The sequence below is a fragment of the Macrotis lagotis genome, chromosome 5, assembly GCF_037893015.1.
Source record: "Macrotis lagotis isolate mMagLag1 chromosome 5, bilby.v1.9.chrom.fasta, whole genome shotgun sequence".
Classification (NCBI taxonomy): domain Eukaryota; kingdom Metazoa; phylum Chordata; class Mammalia; order Peramelemorphia; family Peramelidae; genus Macrotis; species Macrotis lagotis.
In genome coordinates this window covers 21,660,072-21,683,974 of record NC_133662.1, presented here as the reverse complement: position 1 = coordinate 21,683,974, position 23,903 = coordinate 21,660,072, and positions in this window count along the sequence as shown.

Below are 23,903 nucleotides of genomic sequence, written 5' to 3'. Positions count from 1 at the left end.
AGTCACTAAACTGCTATCTGCCCCAGTTAGTAAGTATCTGAGACTGAATCTGAATTCAGGCCCAGTATTCTATTCACTGTACAACCTAGTTATACCAGATCTGAAATACCACAGATGCATAATAAATGCTAATTGAATGAAATGAGTGGCCAACCACTTGTCAGTTATGTAGCAAAAGGGCGACCTTTGAGATCCAGTCAGCTCTGAGATTCATGATTCTATGTGTAGAGAGGGAAGGCAACACTTATCCCTAATCAGAGAAATGTCCGTTGGCAGAAAGGAAGCTGGAGAGGCAAGCAGTTTAACAGAACAATTTAATTACTAAGTCCACTTTTTACACTGAATTACTCTAAGGGTGCTTCTCTCCTAAAGGGATGGGCTGTGAAAATCACTGAGGAACTTGCAACCCAATCAGGGAAGGAAAGCTCATCTGCAAGGATCACCATGCAAATGAATTTTGAGCACCTGCCAGCCCTGCAAATAAATTTTTTTTTCTGATCCAAAACTAGTGATTTTCTCAGGGTGCAGAGTTCTGATATGGAAACCCTGACAGATTAGCAACTCATTTGTAATATATAGTCTTCTGGAGTTGCCTGGGACCCCATGAGGTGTCCCCAAGCTCACATTGTTAGTATTATCAAAGGCAGGATCCCAACTCAGGTCCTCTTGACAACCCACCTGGTCCTCTCGCCACAGTGCCAAGGCTGATTCTCTGCATATAGCTTACTCTTATCATTATCATAGTCATGGTGTCCTGGGAGGCATCATGCTCTTGGTGGCAAGAGATCTAGAGTCCAGTTGTCATGTGAGACCGGCAGAAAGTCAAAAAAAAAAAACCTTTATCAAATGCCTATTATATGCAAAGTAGTAGAGAAAAGAAAAAAAAACGGTCTTGGCTCGGTAAGGAGCTCACAATCTCATAGGCAACATGCAAACAACAAGGTACAAACTAGCTATATACAGGATAAATAGGAAAGGAATGGAATAGAGTTATCTACAAGACCCTGAATCACTGCTTTCTCTTGGTGGAGGGGCCTGCATAATGAAAAGAAGGAATCATTAGAAAAGAATCAATATTAGGAAAACTTGAAGACAAAAGGAAAGGAGAGGGTGGAGGATGAGATAGATAAATAGTATCATGGAAACAGCAAATATGAACCTGGAACAGACTTTGAGAGTTAGTGGAGGATAGAAAGACCCGGTGTGGTATGGTCCCTGTGGTCACAAAGAGTCAGACATGATTGAAAAACAATTGTCTACAAGATAAAAAGGAAATAATCTAGCCAGAGGGAAGGAAGCAAGAAGTAAGAGGCACTGGAAAAGATTCCTATAGGAGATTGGATTTTAGCTGAAACTTGAAGGAAACCCAGGAAAACAGATGTTTTAGTATAATAAATAGAGCTAGATTTGGAGTCAGAGGATGTTGTTCAGCCATGTCCAACTCTTTGTAACTCATTTGAAGTGGCTTGACATTTCCTTCTCCAGCTCATTTTTACAGCTGAGCTGTAACCCTGAGACAAACAGGGTTAAGTGAGTTGCCCAGAGTGATACAGCTAGTTACAGTCTGAGACTGGACTTGGATTCAGGTCCTCCTGACTCTAGGACCAGTGTTCCACCTAGCACCAACTAGATGTCCCTGACCTGAATTTAAATCCCTGAATTGCAACTTCCTCGAAATTAGTCATTAGACAAGTCTCTAAATCTTTTTTGGTCTTTAGTTTCCTCATCTGTTTAGGTTTTTTTTCATCTGTTAAATTATAAGCAAGTTGAGAAACAAAGACTTTCAATCTAATAAATGATTTTGAAAGAGAGGGAATTAGAACTCAAAAGAATCTTTGGAGAACATCTGGTTGACCTCATATTTTATTATTATTATTTTTTTAAGACAGTGTTAAGTGACTTACTCAGGGTTACACAGCTATTAAGTGTCTGATAACAGGGATTGATAAGTTCTAAGTCTCCTTACAGCTCTACATCTAATTTGCCTATAATTTTGACCTGGGAAAGTTATTTAACCTCTGTGTGCCTCAGTTTACTCATTTGTAAAAAGAAGATAATGTTTCTTAGCTCTACTTCTCTTATAGAGTTTTTGTGATAAAAGTACTTTGGAAACCTTGAAAACTCTATGAGTATTTTTATTATGTAAAATGAGTTATTATACAGTATGAGTTATTATTGTTGTTCATAATCCTGTTGAGCAGGAAAGAATCTCATTTTATGTATGAAGGATCAGGCTATAAACAATGGAATAAAAACAAACTAGAAGTTTAAAAAGTAAAGGTTCTAAATCAGAGGTAAGTGACTTCACCTCTCTTATTTTCCTCCTCTTTAAAAAGATATTGGGGGGGGCAGTTAGGTTGTACATTAGATAGACACCAGTCCTGAAATCAGGAGGACTTGAGTTCAAATCCATCCTCAGACATTTACTGTGTGACTCTGGAAAAGTCACTTAATCCTGTTTGCTTAAAAAATAGTTCAATCAATAAAAAAGATGGGAAAGTCAACCAGACAACCTCCAAAGATTCTTTTGAGTTCTAATACCCACTATTCATAGTTCCTATGCTATTCAGCTTACTTACAATTCAACATCCATGATAGGCAAAGAAAGATGCATTCTCAGAGAACTGAGAATCAAGAAATGTGAAATGGTAGTTGTGACCATGGAACATCTAGTTCATATACAGAAACCTAAACCTAGAAATGGGTGAGAAAATTAGAAGAATAGGCAAAAGAAATAGGACACTTGTATTCAAGGAGTTCCAATCTAATTTATCAGCAAAAATGTTTAAAGTATCTACTCTGGTTCAAGACAAAAATTAAACATTCTACTGCCTTCAGAGACCTTCCAGTCTGAGGAAGATAGATACAATCCTCACCCTGAGAGAAGTCCCAGTATAGTGAAAGAGACACATTCCTTTTTCCTAGCAGAACTCCCAGGGTGTGGAGTAGATCATTCAAAGACCCCTAGGTGGGGTCCAGGGAAGGCAGGCTTGGTCAAAAGGCTGTCTGTGTCTTTCACTCCAGGATGCCTCTTCCCTAGAGGTGCTGCAAACAATTGATGTCTCTCTGAGGGCTCTCTATTTCAAGCAACATTAAGGACATAGGAGTCACTCCTCTATTTGTTGTGATGACCAACGAACAAAAATCAGGCCACCACCACAGCTGCCACCAGGTGCCCACCTCAGAGCAGGGCACACTGAGGAATGAAATTACAATATTGGAAATAGCAAAGTAAACACCAATAGGTAAGGTGCAAATTAAAACTGTCCCTCCCAGATATCTTATTTATAGACCCAGAGGTGTGGCCTCACCCTCCCAGAGGAAACACACAGGAGTGGTATGGCACCTGTCCGGAGCTGACTGAACAATGGAAACCCTGACTGGCTCTGGTTGGGGCTGGGATGGTTCAGGAATAGAATGAGAAAGAAAAGAATCTTATATTGTCTGAAGTGGAGGGGACTATGGAAGTATTCTAGTTCAGGCACTCAGCCTCCTCTTCAGAGTATACTGGTCAAAAAAGAGCACTAATTCTTGAGTCAGATGAACCAGGGTTCGAAACTTGCCTCTGACACTTATTACCTGTATGACTTCAGGCAGATTACTTTCCTGCTCTGTGCCTCCATTTCCTAATCTGTAAGATGGAAAAAAAGAGTTGAACTAGAGAATACTTCAAACACTGAATCTATAGTTCTGTGGGTCTTACATATCATAAAATTTGTCCTGTCCTCTCCATAGTCTGAATCTAAATGACTGAAGACCCCAGACAATAGCTTCATCCTTGGAAGGTCAGTTCAAATAAACCAGGCAAAGTGATCTAAGAGAAGCCAGAGAGGTGAGCTGATGGAAGTCAGGGTGCGGGGTGAAATAAAGGACTGCTGCCATTTTTGTCCTAGTCCTATCCTATTGGGATCGATTCCAAAGTGAACTTTTTGATCATCCTGAATTTCCAAAGGGATGGCGAAGGGGGAAATGATCAAGAAGATGTCAAGGTTCGCCTCTGAGTCTTAGTGATACAGGGGAAGGAATGGGATGTGATAGTAGTTGGAAGTGAGGAGGGGGTGGGCCATGAGGACAGGACTTATGTCATCATCTTGGAACAAGGAGAATTTGAAGTTGATAAATTTTCAAAATTATTTGTACTCAGGTTCACTTAACTTATTTTCTTGAATTCCCTTGCCTAAGTATTTTCAGGTAAAGGTTTGTGCCAACTTCCTATAAAAACTTATGTTCCTAATCCAGCATAGATAGGGAATACTTGCTTATTGTAGTTTCAGGAGTGCAGAAAGATTGTTCTCTCAGCCTTCCACACTTCCTCTCATGGTCATCCTTTTCCTATCCTCCTCAATCCTGGGACCCGAAGCACTCCTTTATGGAATGGCTGACTGAGTTTAGGATGAAGTTCTGTGGCCAAGGAACAGAATTTTTCTGTTTTGAGCTGAGTGGCCTGGCCAAGAATTGGATCTGTGACCTTGGCCTCATTAGCGCCACCCTCTAACCACTGAGCTAAGAGGCCATCAATGGTTAGCCACAGGTTTATTAGCGAAGGGAAGATGCCAGGTTCAGGGACAGGAAACCGCACATTGCCCAATGCTCTCTTCCCACCAGACCTGGGAAGAGTGTTACCATCTTGGTGGCTGGGTGCCAGACACAGAAGCTGTAGACTTGGCAGGAGTGAGAAAGAAGTATGGCTTTGCTTTGGATTGGGGGTGGAAGGGGGGAGGTTGAAGGACTTTCCAAAACTGAGCTTTTGCCATTCTGCTGCCTTCCCAGCCAGTCAAGTCATTCTGGTTCCCGGAGAGGCATCAGGAAGCATTTCCAGCTTGGAAAGCCAAAAAACACCACAGACAAGTGACAGCATGGCCCCATGCAAAGAAGCCCTGCTGGGTCAACACACCACATGATAAAAATAACTCACTCTCCAGGACAAGGCAGCCTGTGGGCTCCTCTCCAGGGGAGAGACACCATAGCCCCAGACTTGGAGGAGGGAGGGGGAAAAATGCTGGGGAAAACTGAATCATCTTCACGACCTAGGTTTGGACCAGAATTATTCAGATAGCCTCTACCTCTTGAAACCTGAACTTGCAGAGACTAGTGATGTGAGAGACAATATTGTTCAGTGGGAAAGCACTAACTTTGGAAACAAAAGACCTAGGGTTCAAATCCTGATTTTATGACCATGTGTAAGTTAGTCAGTGGACATCATTAATCAAATACTTACTATGTGGTGGGCTGACTCTTAGCCTATCTGAGTTTCAGATCCCTCACCTATAAAATGTAGGGACTGGATTAGATTGTCTTTAAGATCTTCCCGATCTAAATCTATGATCAATTAAATATTTTTAAGCGTCTATTAAAACATCGTGTTCCATATTCCCATTCCTAGGTTAAAAGTGCAATAGAGTATGGAGGCATAGAGATAAAATACCAGGATTTTAATAGGTAGTATTCCTCTCTGTTTTGGACAAATATAACTGAAAGAAAAACACAAAGAAAAAATATAAAATTGAACATGTTGCTGGAGAAGTTAGAGCTAAAATACTTATGACAACTTCTAAATGGGACTGCTAAAGAATATGCATCTCTATACCACAAGGAACTTTTACAAAACTTTTATAAAGGGACTCAGAGATATTGCAAATACATGTAAAAAGACAGAAATGGTATACACATCATTTACAGACTATTTCAATGGACAAACTGACCCTTGTTCAGTCACTCAATTGTCTGACTCTTTATGACCCACAGACTGTCTGTGGGTCTAGGCAAAGATCCTGAAGTGGTTTGCCAGTGGATTAAAAGAAACAGAAACTATTTATTATATTTATTTATATTCTTATATATTATATTTTTATTATAATATCTGGATTAAAAAAATAAAACCAAAAATATATTTTCTCCTTTGATTTGCCCAGATAAGAATAAAAATGCTACCTAATTGTATCAAGAACCTATGATCTTATTCAACAATTTGCTTCAACAAGCATTCATTAACCTCCTATGGGTGTTACCAACCACTGCCAAACCCTAGGGAAACAAAGACAAAAGTAATATAATGCCTACCCTCAGAGAACTTAAATTCTACTAGAAGGATTTAAAACATGTTCATAGAAAAGTAGATAAAGGATATATTCAAGATAAATATGCAGATTCAATTAAGCACACTAACATGTAAGGGAATCAGAAAGAACACTTGAAGGTGGCCCTTGACTTGGGCATCAAAAAGCACTGAAGTTTCTGAGAGACAGAAATGAGAAGGGAAAGCATTCCAGGCTTTTGAGAAAACTTTTCCAAAGGCAGAGAAATGGTAAGAAATAATCATCATAAATTGTGTCTAGCAAGGGAATTAGTTTTCCTAGAGTATAGCATTGTGAAGAGGAAATACTATATAATCACTATGGAAATATAAGTTAGAACCAAATTGTGAAGGACTTTAAAGGCCCATCTGAGAACTTTATTTCTCATCGTACAGGCAATAGTGAGCCACTAAAACTATTTAAGCAAGAGGATCACATGATCATATCTAAACTTTTTAAAAAACTGGTAGCAGTATGGAGGATAAAATGGAAAGGAAGACTAGATATGGGAAGACAAATTAGAATTATATTAAAATAGGCCAGACATTGAATGATGAGACCCTAGAATAAGGTGACTATGGTGTAAATGGAGAAAATGTGAATGGATACAGATGTGAGAGATGTTGAGGAAAGTAAATAGATAAAACTGACAACTGATTGGATATTGATGATGAAAAGAACAAAAGGGCAAAGATAACACTCAAACTTAGAACCTGAGTGCCTAGAAAGATGGTGTCATCCTGGATAAGGGAGTTAGGAGGAGTAATGAGTTTAAGAGAAAAGAGAACAAGTCTATTTTGGACATATTGAGTTTGTAATGTCTCTGGGAATTCAATGGAAATATCTCAAAGACATTTGGAGATTGGGGACTGGAAAAGGACTTGGAAAGGAGACAAACTGGAAATTTAGATGTGAAGATCATCTACATAGAGATTATTGTTAAATCCACGAGAGCCAAGTTCACCAAAAGAAAGTATAGAGAGAAGAAAAGAGGTCTCATACAAAATGGGCAAGATATGGACAATGAACCTACAAAAGAAGTCAAGGAGAGGGGCAGCTACGTGGAACAGTGGATAGAGCACTGACCCTGGAGTCAGGAGGACCTGACTTCAATTCTGTTCTCAGACACTTAATAATTACCCAGCTGTGTGGCCTTGGGCAAGTCACCTAACTCCACTGCCTTTCAAAAACAACAACAACAAAAGAGAAGTTAAAAAGAACTATTTAGATAGGAGGAGAACCACAACAGAAGGAAAACCTAGAGTGTTTAGCAAAAGAAAGGATAGGTGTCAAGAAGTCAAGGAAGGTAAGCACTAAGAAAGGGGTATTGCATTTAGCATATAACCATCATTGTTGACATTGGAAAAAGTAGCTTCATTTGAGTGATAGGAATAGAAGCCAGACTACAAGGGGTAGGAAAAAATGAATGAGAGATGAGGAAGTGGAAGCAATGATAATAAACAGATAGATGAGAATAGATAGATATTATGACTTTGACTACTCAAAAGGAGAGATACAGAATTATTGTTCTAGAGGATGAGAGGGTCAAGTGAAGGTATATATAAAAAAGGTAGAGATATCCATGTGTGTACACAGCAGAGAAATAGATGGTGAGTAAGAAAACATGAAAAATTAGAGAGAAAGGAGGAAAATCAAAGAAGCAAACTCCCAGAGGAGAAAAATGGGATTGGTTTTAGAATACATTTAGAGGAGCTGACTTGGACAAGGAAAAGAACGACCTCATCCTCTGAGACTGGAGCAAAGAAGAAGAGGATAAGACAATACTGGAGTAATTTTAAGTGTGGAATTTGTAAGGAGACAGAACTCTTGTTGAATGGCTTCAGTTTTTTTGGGAAAATGTGAGACAAGGTCTTTCTTCTGCTAAATAGGAGGAAGGTAATGGAATAGGTTGTTTGAGAAGAGAAACTTGAATTAGCTGCTCTTGGAAGTACTGTTTTGCATAGCCAACTGATTGATTTTCTTTTTGCTATTGAGCATATTTGGACTATTCATAAGAATAAGTTGCTGAAACATGTGCATATAATATATACTGCATGAAATTACTGAAGCAGCCTGTTTAGTGATGCTCTCTGCATTGTATTATATCACATGCCTTATTGATATACTTTTGCTGAGTATGGCATCTGGAACACTGGGTTAATCATCCTTGTTCTGTTAAATGCTTATGTGATTCATACTCTACTGTATAATTCCAGATGTCAAATGTATTGCAACTGATTTTACAAAGAACTGAAAAAAATCCAAAGCAAAAGAGAAATTTAATAGAGATTTGAGAATTGACTGGAATCCTGAGATTTGTTCTTCAGAAGAACAGGCTATGAGAGAGACTTGTGAGTTTCAATATCTTTGAACCAAAAGTCCTATCTGGCACAAATACATAGTCCAAGAGAGACATGGACTAAAAGGAAGACGTGAGGACTTCAAGGACTGAACAGCAGCAACTACAGTGTAAGGACAGTGTTTCCAGCCCCACCTGGAATTTAAGAAGTTAAACTGGAAAGAATTAACTGCACAGGCTCAACAATTGAAAAAAGAAACTGAAAGGAAAGGAGGGAAAGAAGGTAATTATTGAAAAGGGTCATTGGAGCTCCTAGGCATCTTGGAACAGAAGGTATAAGTTTGTATTCACTTCTTTAAGACCTGAACGAAGTTTCACTAAAAATCTTCTCTTTTCCCAACTTCCCCTTCCTGTGTCTCTACAGTGGCAGGCACTGAAATATGTTCTACTCACTTTTAACCTAAATATTTCTTGTATCTGACTTTTTTTTGCCTCAAACAGAAGGAGGCCAGGGGCTAACTGGAGATAAAAATTTAAAATAAACAATCCTATTTGAATGTTAGGAATTTTTCTAACAAGGTACTCAAGTATTATGATCATATTAATAACATTTCACATGTTATAAAATAGAGACAGGGACAACATGAACCTGAGGGCCATTATATTAACCCTAGGCTAAAAATTAAGCCAATTGTTATAAAAGAATGTGGCTGATTACATCGAAGGAGAGTAAGGTGGAATAGAGAAAACAGAGATTGAGAAAAGGTGATGCCCAAACTAAGGGTTTGGGGAAGAGGGCAGATAGGAAATGTCTAGAAAGGATTCAGCCCTTCCCTAATCAGAAAGGAAAGGAATGCAGAAATAACTGAGAATATGCCTGTCAATTTTACCTTACCATTAGGAGGATATATAAATATACTCATGTGCACACACACATGTCTTCTATGTCACTATGTAGGTAAATGTGTAGTTAAAATGGAAGAAAGAAAGAAAAGTAAGGAAGCAAGGAAGCAATGAAGCAAGGAAGGAAGGGAGGGAGGGAGGAAGGACTGAACTTCCTTTACCAAGGCAATATTAGTTATCTAAGGTCATCATGGTGCAGTGTAGAGAGAGCTATCCATGAAGTTCAAAAAAACCTGAAGACTTAACTTGCCTTCAATACATACTTGCCTGTGTGACCCTGGATGAGAGGACCACTTCCTTGAGTACTTTAAAAAGCTTTTTAATATAATAAATTGTAAAGAAGGTGCCAACTACATTGGAAGAGATAGTTTCTTCATGCAGAGTTTCATGTACATGTTTGCATACACACATGTGTATGTATTTATAAACATAAGCATATATGTTCTCCCTCTTTGGCAACTTCCACTGCTTTTGGATCTGTCCTCTGAGGCTAAGCAGAACCCATCTAATCCTTCTTCCCACATGACATCTCTTCAGACATCTGAAGATGCTTTATCCACCTTCTTTCCATTTATCAAAACTGGGAGACTTGCCCATCTCCCATTCTGAGGCATCTTTTCTATTCTCCACAATGTTTCAAAAAATACCACCAGCAGTAGCAGCAGCAACAACTCAGAAATCCCATCTACCAGCTTCTTTCTTTTGAAGAATAAGGAGGTGAGAAGGATTGCGGGTTGGAGAAAGAACCTAGTCTGATTTCTCAGTTATAGGGAATTTATTAGTACAGTGAATTCCATGCTATCTTTCACATATCCACATACATAAACACAGCAATCAATTGAGAAACATTTTTTAAGCACCTATGATATTCCAGGTTCTGTACTAGGCTCCAAGGAATAAAATGATGACATATTTTAACCTTTCTGGGCTTCAGTTTCTTCATCTGTGAAATTAAGGAGTTGGTCCCCAATGAGCTCCAAATTTCCTTCCAGCTCTAAATCTTTGATTCTCTAATCCTGTGATCTTACCAACTCCCCATTTCTACTTTGACATCAGTTGACTTTTCCCCATTATTCACTTTGGTTTGAGAGGTTGGAAAGGGGGGGAAAATGTTGCCATGGTCTCTAGGGGTGTTGGCTCCCAGCCCCAGAAACTATCATGTCTTTGCTTGTTGTTCTCAACCCTCTCCTCATCCTCTGAGAAATACATCACCTAGGGAGAGAACTAGCTTGTGTCACTGGCAGCTCCCAAATGAATGAAGCAGGACCAACTGAAGAAAGGGAAATAATGGAGTTGGAGAGAGGGGTGGGAGATAGTATCTGTGTCATTTCACAGGGAAATAAAATTTTTAACAGTAAGGAAAAGACTTGGTTTGAGTTACAGAATTATAACAAACAAATGGGATATATATGTCAATAAGTCAATAAACATTTATTAAGCACCTATTATATACTGGGAATTGTTTTAAATCTTGAGAACTTTTTAAAAAAGGCAATAAAAACAATGAAAAAAATCCCTGCTTTCAACCTAATGTAATATAAAGCACTTTGCAAATCTTAATGCACTCTATCAAGATTTGCACCCTTTAAAAAAAAGCCAGGACCCTTCTGGCAGTAATAATAGGGTTTTTTTTCATTTATAACTAAAGGAAATACTAGGAAATTAGTGAAAATAAAGATGCAATTTTCCCATCCAAATTCATAGTCTTCTTGACTTCAGATTATCAATAGACTTCAGATTAAAAATTCTAGCACCGTTAGCTGTCATTATTACTATTATTATTAATTAATCTTAGAATGGGAATTGGCCATCAAAGTCATCAAATCTAGCCTACCACTGAATGAAAGAATCCCTCCTTTCAAAAACTTGGAGAAAAAAAGGTTACTCTTGTTTCCAGTGACAAGAAATTTATTACCATCAAAGGTGGTTCCTCCCATTATTGTACTTCCTGCAATACTACAAGAATTCTTGTTTCATCTGTGTAGATCCTTCTAGATGGAAAATATCACCAACAGCAACTTTATTGGAAAGTCTTCAAAAACTTGACTAAAAAAATGTTTTAAATGAGTTACCCAGCTAAGTGGTTAAGAATAGAAGTAGAATGCAGGACTAGGTTCATTTTTCATTTTTTCTTTATTACTTAAAAAAAGTTCACAAAATTGAATTGCAAAGCCTATCCAAACTTGACAAGACCTGTCAAGGTTTTTATTTTATCCTTGTAGATCTTAGGACTTGAGGGTCACTTCTGAGCCACCAACAGGCATCAGAGAAGGACTCCAGTGGAAATTCTATTTAGACAGCTATAATTATTAGCAGATCCTTCCTTAGAGTTCTGTCACCTGGAGCTACATTGAAAATATGTGATTCTCTCTTCCACATGAGAACTCTTCAATTATTTGAAGAAAGTGATTATGTCTGGTATGGGAAAGTGGAATGAATGTCAAATTTGGAGTCAAAAGACATGGATTCAAATCCCAATTGTAGGACCTTGAGTAAATCACTTCTCCCTGCTGGGCTGTAGTTTTCCTCATCTAAAATAGGAAGGAATTGGACTATATGACTCCAGAAATTCCTTCAATTCAGTTACCCCTTGAATTCCATAAAAAGAAAAAAGGGACAAGTATCTTTTATCCCTGAACACAGTCCTTTGAGGTGAGTCAGTATAATAGGATTGCTTCAGATCCACCTGGAAAGAAGTGGCCTGGTCTGCAGCCTCACTTGTCTCCTTTTTCCCCTCCTCTGTTTCAGTTTTTCACTGGGGGAGAAAGTCCTAGCACTGGCTGTGTTGCTTCCCAGAAAGCAAATTTAATGATGTGTGAAACATAGGCTTGGTCCCAGCCAACCCCTGGCAGGAAGTGTATGTGGATATGTGTATTGGGGGGCGGGGAAGGGGTGCATTATAGGTAGCAGCTGCCAAATGGAGAGCTCCCTGAGCCCATGCAGCATCTGGTTACTCTGAAGAGAAATAACTGGGTCATTGCTCCATTCAGAAGAGAAACCAAACCCAAAACAGCAGAGTGATTGGGATTGGAGCTAGGGTTTTCCAAAGCAACAACAAAGACCCTAGAAACAGCTGTAAAGTGCTGCCCCTCCCAACTTAGCCTTCTTCTTTCCTCCTCTTTTTTCTTAAGAAATCCAGCTGTCTTTACAGAGAGAAGGCAGTTGATTCTCACTCCCAGCATCTCTCTGGATTCAACCAAAAAATATAACCATCACCTCTCCCCACCCATGAGATTAGAAGGACCTGGAGGCAATCTTCTCCATCTCTGTCCTTCAGAGGCTAACTCCGTGGATGCCCAGTATCTCAGATATGATGATCCAGTCTTGTGAGGTAGATGGATACAGAAGATTGGGTTGGAGTCTGGAGACCTAATTTCAAATCTCTGCAGTGACACTGACTAGCTGCAGGACTTTGGCCAAGTCACCTCATTTCTCTAAACCTCAGTTTCCACATCTGTAAAATGGGGATAATAAAGTTTACTCCATTAGATGAGGTTGCCAGAGCTTAAGATCATAGATGTGGAAAAGGAAGGAGCTTCAGGAATCCACATAATTCAACTTCTTCATTTTACAGAGGTGCAAACTGAGGCTCTGGGAAATTAGATGACTTGCCCAGAGTCACACAGGGAAATGCCAGAGGTTGGATTTGAATTCAGGTGCTCTGGATTTAGAGGTAGTGTTCTTTCCATTACAAAGACCTGGATTTGAATCCCACCTCAGGTATAGAGTAAGTGCATGACCCTAGACCAATCACTTATCCTTCTTGGGTCTTAGTTTCCTCATCTGTAAAATAGGATTATGCCTTCACAGGGTCATTTTATAGCTCAAAGAAGATAATATATGTATATAAAATGCTAGGTAAATCTTAAGGTGCTACATAAATGTCAGCTATTGTTTTTAATTATTGCTATTATTGCCTCAACAGGGATGTTGCAAGATTCAAATGAAATAATGTGTGCAGTGTTTTGGTAAATGTTAAATTGACATATCTACTTGGAAATATATATATATATATGTATATATATATATATATATATATATATATATCCCCTATTCTGCCTGTTTCCTGAACCCCTATCATATCTAGAATCTTCTATGTTTAGAACCTTCCGGCAGTTAGGAACTTTCTAACAACATGAATAATTTGTACCTTTCTGCTTCTGCCCTCAAATTCATCAAAGCAGACCTACAGCCCTTCCTCAGAAGTCAAGTCTCTTCCCCTTTCATGTATTATTATGATGCCCAGAGAAGAGAGAGACCAGGAAAGAGATAGGTATGAAGAGCCAAGTCTTAGTACCATCCACCCCACCTTGAAATAATTTGAGGTGATGTGGTGGAGAAAGCATTGGGTTTGGAGTCAGGAAGACCCAAGTTCAAACCCAGGCTGTGATGATTCCTAGCTGTGTGAACCTGAGCAAATCATTTGATCTCTCTATGCCTCAGTTTTGTAAAATGGGGATAATAATAGCAACTCCCTCCCTGGGTTATTGTGAGGATCAATGAGATAACATTTTTAAAGTGCTTAGTATAATACCTGATACATCATAGGTACTCTTTAAATGCTAGCTCTTATCATTGTTGTTATTATTATCATTATTATTTTGGAGATGTTAGGATAGTAAAAGGACAAAATCTATGATTTTCTAGGAATAAAGTATTCCAGATTAAGGAGATTGCCTCTACCAAAGCTTATGTCAGTATCTTCTCTCAACTCTGCTGAAAAACTGCTTGGAGACCTGAAGGATGTTTGGGGGACTTGCCCAAAGTCACATAATCACTCTGTGTCAGAGACAGAATTTGAATCCAAGACTTCTTGATCTTATAGCCAGCTCTCAATCCACTATAACCTGTTACTAATAATATCCTTCTAGTGAGTCATGGGATATTAGATGTAAAAAGTACTTTGAATTTTTTGCTAACCCTTACCTATCTCTCCTGTTCGTAATTGAATGGGGTTCCATTTTTAGTTTATGTTTACAAACTATACAAACAGAACCATAACTTTTTTCCATTCTAATGAGGTTAGGCTGAAGGATGAAGAAGATAAGAGAGCTCTAGAGAGACTTAGGGTTCAAATCCTATATCTGACACTTGGTACTTATATGACCCTGAGAAAGTCACCCTTTTAGTGCCCCAGGAAAATCCCTAAGGTTGTAAATTGTAAAGTTAGTGCTCATCATCCTTGGGAGACATAGTTCCTTATATTGGTGAAATCATCAATATGGACTCTCCCAAAAAAGAATAACTATTAGAATTCACATTAAGATTCCTTCTCCCTTTCTCTTCTCTTGATCTCTTCTCCCAGTTCTATTTGGGTATTGTTCTAATCTGCTAGTGTGGTAAAGGGTTACATTTTTTTGATACCCTTTCCAGGATACATTGCCAATGAGGTGGCTAAGGAAACATGGAAAACCATGAAATAGAGCCCAACTGTTCTGAGTTCCTAGAATGAGGAAGTCTATTTGGAACTAGAAGTGGATGTGGGGGGAGGGCAGGGCAGGGCAGTTCATTGGACCGGGTTCCAAAAGCACAACAGTAGGGTTCCCTGACCATCTGTCTCAGGGAGGAAGGAGAAGCAGGAACTCCCCTCCAAGACCCCTGGCCTCTGCTGTGTTTCTCATGGAAGACAGTAACATGGCATTGTGGAAGGAGAAGGGTTACCCACAGAGAATGGCTGAGGGATGTCGGATAGTCTTTCTCAGAAGCTAATTCAGAGAACAGGAAGGAGCCTGGCAGCAATCCCCCAAACATTCAGAGTTCCAGGGGTTCTTTCTCTCAGCACCTAAAGGTTTTGCAAGCAATTCCAGGCACTGCTTCTCCACAATCTAGGAGAAAATATAGTACATTGGAAAGATCTGGAGTAGGCAATTGTGGACCAGAATTTTAATTCTGACCCCATAAGTCACTCTGTGTGACTCTGGAGGGTATCTTCCCTTTGACTGGTTTCCATTTCCTCATCTGCAGAATAAGAAGGTTCTCTGATTTCAATTTGGCCCTCACTGCAGCAAGGCAAACATTCTGCTCTTCCCTAATTCCCTATCTCAATATCCACAGCAGCTGTTCCTTACCTTCTCTGAAAAAAAAGAAGTCATTTGCTGGAGGTCCCCCTGAACTCCTGCTCCTCTTCTCACATCATTCACAGCAGCCCTACACTCTTTCCCAAGCTCCAATCACCACTCTCCAACTGCCTCATAGACATCTTAAACTGGATGTCTCACATATATCTCAAAATCAAGATAATCAAAACAGAACTCATTCTTTTTCCTCAAATTCTCCCACCTTTTGAATTTCCCAAAATTTTCATGTCATCCTCATTTATTCATTCTCACCCAACTCAAACCTTTTTACCTGGTCTTAGCCTGTTAATTGGTCTCCCTAACTCTTCTCTCAATATTCTAATTCATCTGGGACTGAATGTTGTTGTTATTTTATCAATTAGTCATGTCTGACCCTTCATAATCTCATTTTATAGATGAAGAAACTGAGGCAAATAGGGTGAAGTGACTTGTCCAGGGTCACATAGCTAGTAAGTGTCTTGCATCAGTTTTGAACTCAGGTCCTCCTGACACCAGGGCCAGCACTGTGTCACCTATCTGCCCCACAAATTCTAAACTTTAGGTCTGATCATATCACATCACCTCCAAACCTCATATACCACCCCAAAGAACTCCAATGCCTCCTTATTATATCCCAGATCAAATATAAAGTCTCCTCTTTAGCATTTAAAATCCTTCATCACCTGGACCCTCTCTTCCTTTCTGTGTTCTCAACATCTTCCTCTCCTCCATTTGCTCTATGATCTATACTGGCCTGCTTTCAATTTCTCCAACAAGACCATCCATTTTCCATTTCTGTGTCTTTGGGATGACTGGCTTCCATATTTCTGCTCCTTGTTTCCTCTTCAAGATTCTCACACTCTATCTCCTATAAGAGGCTTTTTCTAGCCCTCTCCCCCAGTTGCTAACACTTTCAGATTTCCTTTATCTACTCTGTATTTTATATAAACCTAGCTATTTATAGTTTCTGTCCTCCATTTTTAGAATAGGAACTCTTTGAGAGCAGGGATTTTTTTTTGTTTTCTTTGAATCTCAGAATTTATCTGAGTGCTTGTAACACAATGGGTGCTTAATTAATGCTTATTGACTAAGTGAATGAAAATGATAAGTAGTCCAGTTAGGTCAGAATGTAGTATGTAAAAGGGAATAATGAAAAATAAAGTTGGATAGATAGCAAGATAATGGAAGCCTTTAAATACCAAGCCTAGAGAGTTAAATTATATTTTTCCATCTGTCAATGAAACATTTATTAAGGGTCTGCTAGGTGACAAGCACTGCTCATACAAATGTGAAAAAAACAGTATCTGACTTCAAGGGACTCTTGATAATTAGAGAAAACAGCACACAAAAGGAAAGTGGAAAGAGTACTGGAGGGACTGGAGGGAAAGGTACCTGGGAAAAGGCATAATGGAGTCCAGATCAAGGAATGCAATTGAGTAAAAATTAAGAGATACCTGGTCTGGAAGTCCTCTTAAATGGAGATTTTGGCTGGAAAGTGCTGCCATTGCTCTGCAGCTCCAGAGAAGCAGAGTGAGGTGACTAAGGAGGAGGGAGTACCAAGGCTGAAACAATCTTGCAGGAGTTTCCTCATGAGAAGATTTCCTGAGGGCATAGTATTATGGAGTCCAGTCCAAGAAGTGCAAGCTGGTGGGAAAAAAAAGTCCCTGAAGGGTTTTTGAGTAACAGAATAACATGGACAGACATGTTTCAAAGGAAGATTATTTTGGCTTCTCTGTGAAATATGGAATAAAGAAAGAAGAGACTTAAGGTAGGAAGACCAATTATTATAATGGTCCAGGTAAGAGATGATGAGGCTTGAACTGGAGTGGTAGCCATATTAGTAGAGAAAAGGCTGATACTATAGCAGTTAAATTGATAAGACCTGGAAATGATGAGTAAATTGAAGCCTGTACCCTGAAGTCACCTACCTAAAGTTTCACAATCAATGAGTTTCCCAGGCACTATCCTGTATTCTTTCTACCAGATCATGTCCCTTTTCACTGAGTTTCACTCACAGGATTGTAAAACAATCCCATGAGATGCAGATTGAGGTGTGACTGCAACTCAGTCTCTGAGAGGGTTAATTGGTTGCCTGAGGTCACATACTGGTAGAGTTTGCATTCTAACTCAATTATGATGACTCTAGGAGTACTCTTCTCTTTCCAGTCTACCTAATCATTCCTTCTAACCAATTAGACGCTCTTCATGGTGTAAGGGAAGTGGATTTCAGTCTAAAAAGGGCACTATCACTACAGGCTATGTAATATTGTTCTTCATTTTCTGAGAAGACCATGACATCAGGGAGGTGATGCCATGACAAGCATGTGAATTAGATTTGAGTGAGGGGGATGCTGTGTTAAGTCACCAGCCTGACTTAACTCCTCCAAATCCAGTTGGGTCCAAGGGCCAGACATGAATCAGGATGACTGAAGATGGCCCTAGATGCAATGCAGAGTGAAGTGACTTGTCCAAGGTCACACAGCTAATACCAGTCAAGTTCTGAGGCCAAATTGGCCCCACCATACTTCTGACTCTAGGGCCTCTGACTCCAAACCTCTGTGTGAGGTTTGGGACAGATAGAACCTAGAAGCAGCTTTCACTTTACAATAAGAGATCCATCTAGTTCACCTACTTCCAAAAACTCTTCTCCCTGTTCAGTGTGTTAAGGTAAATTCATAAGGAGGGGTAGGGAGGAAAATTCTGGGGTGGGAACCAAGAACTAGTTAGTTTCAGCCTAAATCAGGGGGTCTTCATCTGGAGTCCATAATCTTGATTTTTTAGAAAAAAAAATGTTTTATATTTCAATATAATTGGTTTCCTTTGAAATCCTAGGCAATTTATATAGTTAAAAAGAGTATACTTTGAAGTGCTTCATAGCCTTAACTAGATTGCCAAAAGAGTCCATGACACAACAAAAGGTTAAGAACCACTGGCTTAAATGTTCTTCTCTTCCTTCCCTAAAATTCTCAAGATTAACACACACCCCACCCCCACTAAATCAAAGGAGCCAGAAAGATTTACCTCCTGCCCAAATATCCTTGGGGAGAGATTATGCCAGGACTAGTTTGCCTTTTCAACAAAGATTAGCCCTTTATAGGGCAATAAAAAAAGTACAGGGACAAAGGGCCTGGATTCAAATCCCAACTGTCCTTGAGCAAATTGTTTCATCTCTCTGTTTCATCTTTCATTTGTAAAATGAAAGTTTCCTTCTAAATTTAAGATCTCGCTTTTATATTTTATTATTTTTTTTGCATTGTTACTTTCTAAAGTCCCACACAAGCCAATAAAATCTTCACTTGTGGCAAAGTCATGTCTGACAAGGTAAATTCATTCTATCCCTCTGCAGAAAGGATGGACAAGTAGGAATGCTTTATCATTATTAGTCCTCTGCAATCACCACTAATTTTGGCATCAGAATTCTGATCTCTTCTAATAGTTTTTTCCCTTCCCATTATTGTAGTCATTTTGTTAATTGTTCTTTTTTTCCTCAAATTCCTTCTGAATTAGTTCTTACAAGTCTTCTCAAGTATCTAAGACTTCTTCATAGTTGTCAGGGTTTCAGTTGTGGGAAATGTTTTGGTTCAGACTTGTAATTTCATCTGCTTGGTGAAGTCCCAGTTGAAGAAACTATTTCTCACAAAGCAGATCAGCATCTATTTCTGCGAAGCATAATCTTAGGCAGCTTGGGTGCTGAGAAGTTAAATGATTTGCTCAGGATCATACAATCAATATGTGTCAGAGATAGGACATGAATCTAAATCCTCTTGACCCTCAAAACATTTCTCATGTCAACTGGGGAATCAGCCCAGACAAGAGTTACTCTGGCAATCAGGTCTAACCTTGTAGTACAAATTGGTGGTATAAATAATAGGGGGCACTATAAAGTTATTTAGGTATTTGTTCCACCTTCACTTCCCTATTTAATTATAAACTCCTAGAGAGATTGGTTTGTGTTATAGCTATTTATTTGAATCCTCAGTACCTTGGACAGTCCCTTTATGCTGGTAGGTGTTTAATACATGATCATTAAATTGAATAAAATTAGGATGAATGGGCACATTTCCATTGACCTCTGGGTGCTCATAAAGGATCGGGGACTCATGGAATTTGTCACCTCTGAGGTAGTACTGGCTTCAATGATGAACAAGTTAAAGTAGAGTTTAGATCAAGAGCTGGCAACCTTTCATAATGAAATATCAAGCATTCAACCCCTGTTCATTTCCTGCCCAGTGGAGAAAGGTGTGAGGGTGGCTTCAGTGAAGCACCCAAGATGAGATGATGAAGTAAGTATATGGTAAATCTGCCTGACTAGCCAGCTTAGCCTGCTGAGGGAAATGTGGTCAAGAAGAACACAAGAGAACATTATACTGGGTCCTGGGCTCCAATTGGCCTAAGTGAGATCCCCTGGATCCCTAAGTGAGAATGGGTGTCACAGAGAATAATTTCAAGATGGCAGTACTAAGATTTCAGTCCCTTCATGAAATAATTTCTTTCCACAAAACCAGTATCAATGCCACCTCAAGTTATCTGAACACCAGGAGTCAGAAGACCTGAATTATGGTTCTGACTTTGCCAATTACTAGCTATGTGACTTTGGACAAGTAACATCATAGGAACATACAGTCATAGATGGGATAATCCAAGTAAAACTGAGAGGAACTTTAGAGATCAACTTATTTGCCCTCTTCCTTTTTCAGTTGAGGAAACCAGGACCCAAGAATGTTAATTTATTTACTCAGTGTCACATGTGTCAGAGATGAATTCTGAACTCAAGACTCTTACTACAGAATTAGTGTTCTTTCACTATTTTTCACCTTTTTCAGGCCTCAGTTTCCTCATCTGTAAAAATGAAGATATTGGACTAGATAACAAGACTATAGGCTCAAAGAATTTAGAGCTGGAAGGTACCTTAGAGATTAGGTAGTCTAATGTCCTCATTTTACAAATGAGGATACTGATATCAATGGAAGAAAAAGGATTTCCCTAGGATCACATAGGAATGGAGCAAGATGCCAAGCTAAGATTTAAACTCAGCTCTTGCTTCCAAATTCACAACTATTTTAGATTATCTCAAAGTTTCTTTCCAGTTGATTCTATGATGTCTTACTGGTCATCTGTAGTTGCCAGTCTACAGTTTAATTAAATTTGTAGATGATAGTTTCACTTAGAACTAAAAGGAATCTGTGAAGACAATTTTGTCATCCCATACCATATTTCATAGGAATCCCTTTTCAAGATAAAACACTAGTCAGGAGTGGGGATAAAACCTCAAGTGAGAATTGTGGTATTATATAAATCAATACCCTAAAGAGGGGATTTTTTATTATGGATGTGATTCTACTGACTCTGAGGGGAATTATAGGATAACTAGCTAACATATGGTTGAGGGTGAAGGGAGGAAGAGTCAAAGAAAAATGCTGAGCTCAATCTGGGGAATCTCTATTCAGTGGAGTTAAGACTATATATGTCAATCAGGAAATGGCTATATATGAAGGAAAGTTCATGTCCAATGATGATGGTGGGAATTGTGCCCTATAAGAACCATGATAATTGGACCCATGGCTAACTGATTTGATCTCCTTGCTGTCCAAGGGACTCTCAAAAGTCTTCTCCAGCAGCACAATTCAAAAGTATCAATTCTGGGGCTAGTGAGGAGCAGAGCATGTATATTTCTGTGGATTCCCATCCTCCCTATGGGCTGCAAGATCTGAGCAATAGTTTGCTGAGCTACCAAGAGAAAATGTGCTATGGGGCTACAGTTGGGTATTTTCCTAATTATAAAAAATAACAAACTAGAGACTTGTGAGACTAAATTCAATTCCTGAAGAATTTATTAAGTGTATTATTAAAGGGCAGCTAAGTGATTCAATGGATAGACTACTGGATCTGGAGTCAGGAAGTGTCATCTCAGTGAGCTCAAATCTGTCTTTCAGATACTTACCAGCTATGTGACCTTGGGCAAGTCCCTGTTTGTCTCAGTTCCTCATCTATAAAATGATTTGGAGAAGGAAATGGAAGCTCACTCTAGTATCTTTGCCAAGAAAAACCCATATGACATCTCAGTCATAACTGAAATGACTAAACAACCGCAACATCATTAGGGGAGGAATTGGTGAATATATAGGAAATGATCATCATGAGCCAGCATGGACTCAGAAGAACAAGTCCATAGCAGACTAAACTAGATTAGGTGATCAGAGAAATGTCATGGATATAATCCACAAATGAATTTTAATGAGAAATTTAAGAAAATTTCTATCAATGTACTCCTTGTGTAGAGAAATGTGGGTTAACTGGGTTAATAGTAAAGAATCATTTGATGGACAAGACTCAAAGAGAGTTGATCGTTGTCAACCTGGAAGCAAATCTCTAGTGAAGTGAAGTACCCCAAGACTCTAACTACTTGGATAAAGGCATAGATGTCATGTTCATCAAATTGGCAGAATAGCTAATGCATGGAATGATAGAACTAAGATAAAAAAAAGAAACCTCAACATCATAATAATACTAATAACTAACATTTATGTTCCACTTTAAATTGTACAAAACCTTTACATGTATTGCCCCTTTTGCTCTTCACAACCACAGGTGAGGAAACTGAGGTTTAAAGAGGTTAAGTGACTTGCCCAGAGACAGAAAATTTGTAAAATGTATGAGGCAGGTTTTTCAACCTAGGTTTTGTTACTATTATTCAATCATTTTCAGTTGTGTCCAATCTTTTGTGACCCTTTCTGAGGGCTTTCTTCGCAGAGATATTGAAGTGGTTTGCCATTTTCTTCTCTAGTTCATTTGAGTTGAGGAAACTGAAGCAAACAGGGATAAGTGACTTGTCCAGAGTCACACAGCTAGGAGGTCAGATTTGAACTCAGGAAGATGAGTCTTCCTGTCTCCAGGTCCAGCACTCTATTCATTGAGTCACCTATCAACTTAGGTCAATCTGATTCCAAATACAGGGTATTACCCACTATGTCATCTTGTCTCCCTGAAATAGGATAATAAACTGAAAGTAACAAAATGAAGTCATAAAAGGAGAAACATGAAGTAGTATACATAGGTTTAAAAATAATTAAATATACAAATATATGTTGGTAGAAGCATGGCTAAAAAAATCAATTCTTGCTAAAAACACCTAAAAATTCTGATAAATAGTGAAATACAATAGGAATCAGTAAAATAATATGGTAGCTTAAGAATAATTATATCCTTAAGCTTTCTTAACATGTGTAGTAAACAGAGGTGATGACCATACTGACTGATCAGACTATATTTGGAACACTGCATCCATCTACAGGTTTCAAGTGGGAAGATGAGAGAACCAGAGACTTTGCCATAAGAGTTGAAGGAACTAGGGGTGCTTAACCTGGGAAAGAGAAGATCTGGGATGAGGGGAGAGAGAGGTGATGGCTGTCTTTAAAGGAAAGCGCATGGAGATTTGTTTTTTGGGTTTTTTTTGATGCCAGAGGGCAAAACCAGAAGCAGTGGGAAGAAACTACAGGAAGACAGATTTCAGCTTGGTGTTAAAAAATGCTTTCTAATTACTATATTAGACTATTCAACTATGGAATGAAGAGTCACTCATCACTAGAGATCTTTACATGGTAGTGAGTGATCTGTCACCAGAGATGTTGTGAGAGGTCTTGGAGATGGGAACCATGAGTTGTGTAGCAGTTGATTACTGAAGTCCTTTCCCATTCAAGAATCTTAGATTTCAAGCTGAAAGAAACATAAGAGATCATGTGGTTCAGATTCCTCATTTTACGGAGGAGGAAACTGAGGTCCTGAGAAAAAATTTCTTGCCCAAGCTTACAAACTATCTTAGATCCCTCTTTTCATCACATTCACTCTACTTCAGTTATAAACTTTCTGAGGGAAAGTTGGGTTGAGTGACAGGAAGGACCCCCATACTCTTTTATTCTTCTCCACCCTCCACCAAGAGTCTGAACCAGAATGGCATTTTTGATGCCCTTAACAGCTGTCTCACCCTAACTAGTGGCATGATCCCTGTCAACAGTAGCAGAAGACTGAGCCAGTCCCTAGAGACTGTTACTGCCAGGCAGGGGGAGGCAGGGTGGTGACATACATATCCAGGCTTGGCCTTGCCACTGGGAAAATGTTGCTTCTCTGGAGTGATCAGATGGGAGCCAATACTGGGTCCACATTCAGGGCTCAGCTAAGCCAGGTGGGATCAAAGTAGAGCTGAGGCAGGGATCAATTAGGGCTAAGACACATTCATTTTCTGAATTTTAAGAATTTGGAGTAAACATACATTTCATCATGTTTCTTTAATATGGCTAATAACCTGTCCATAGAACTGGTCCTATACATTTCATGGGGAACTAATCTAAATAGTATAAGGATTGGCCATTCCTCTTTACCCTAAAACAATTTGTAGGCTTACTGACTGTGAAGGATGCCTGAAATTCCATCATTATTTTTTTTACTTAGATCAAAACTAAAAAGCACCTACTATGTGTCTGTCACTGTGTTAGGAACTGGAGATACCCAGACAGAAATGAAATAGTCCCTATCATCAAAGGTTTACTTTCTACTGGTGAAAAACAACATATAAAT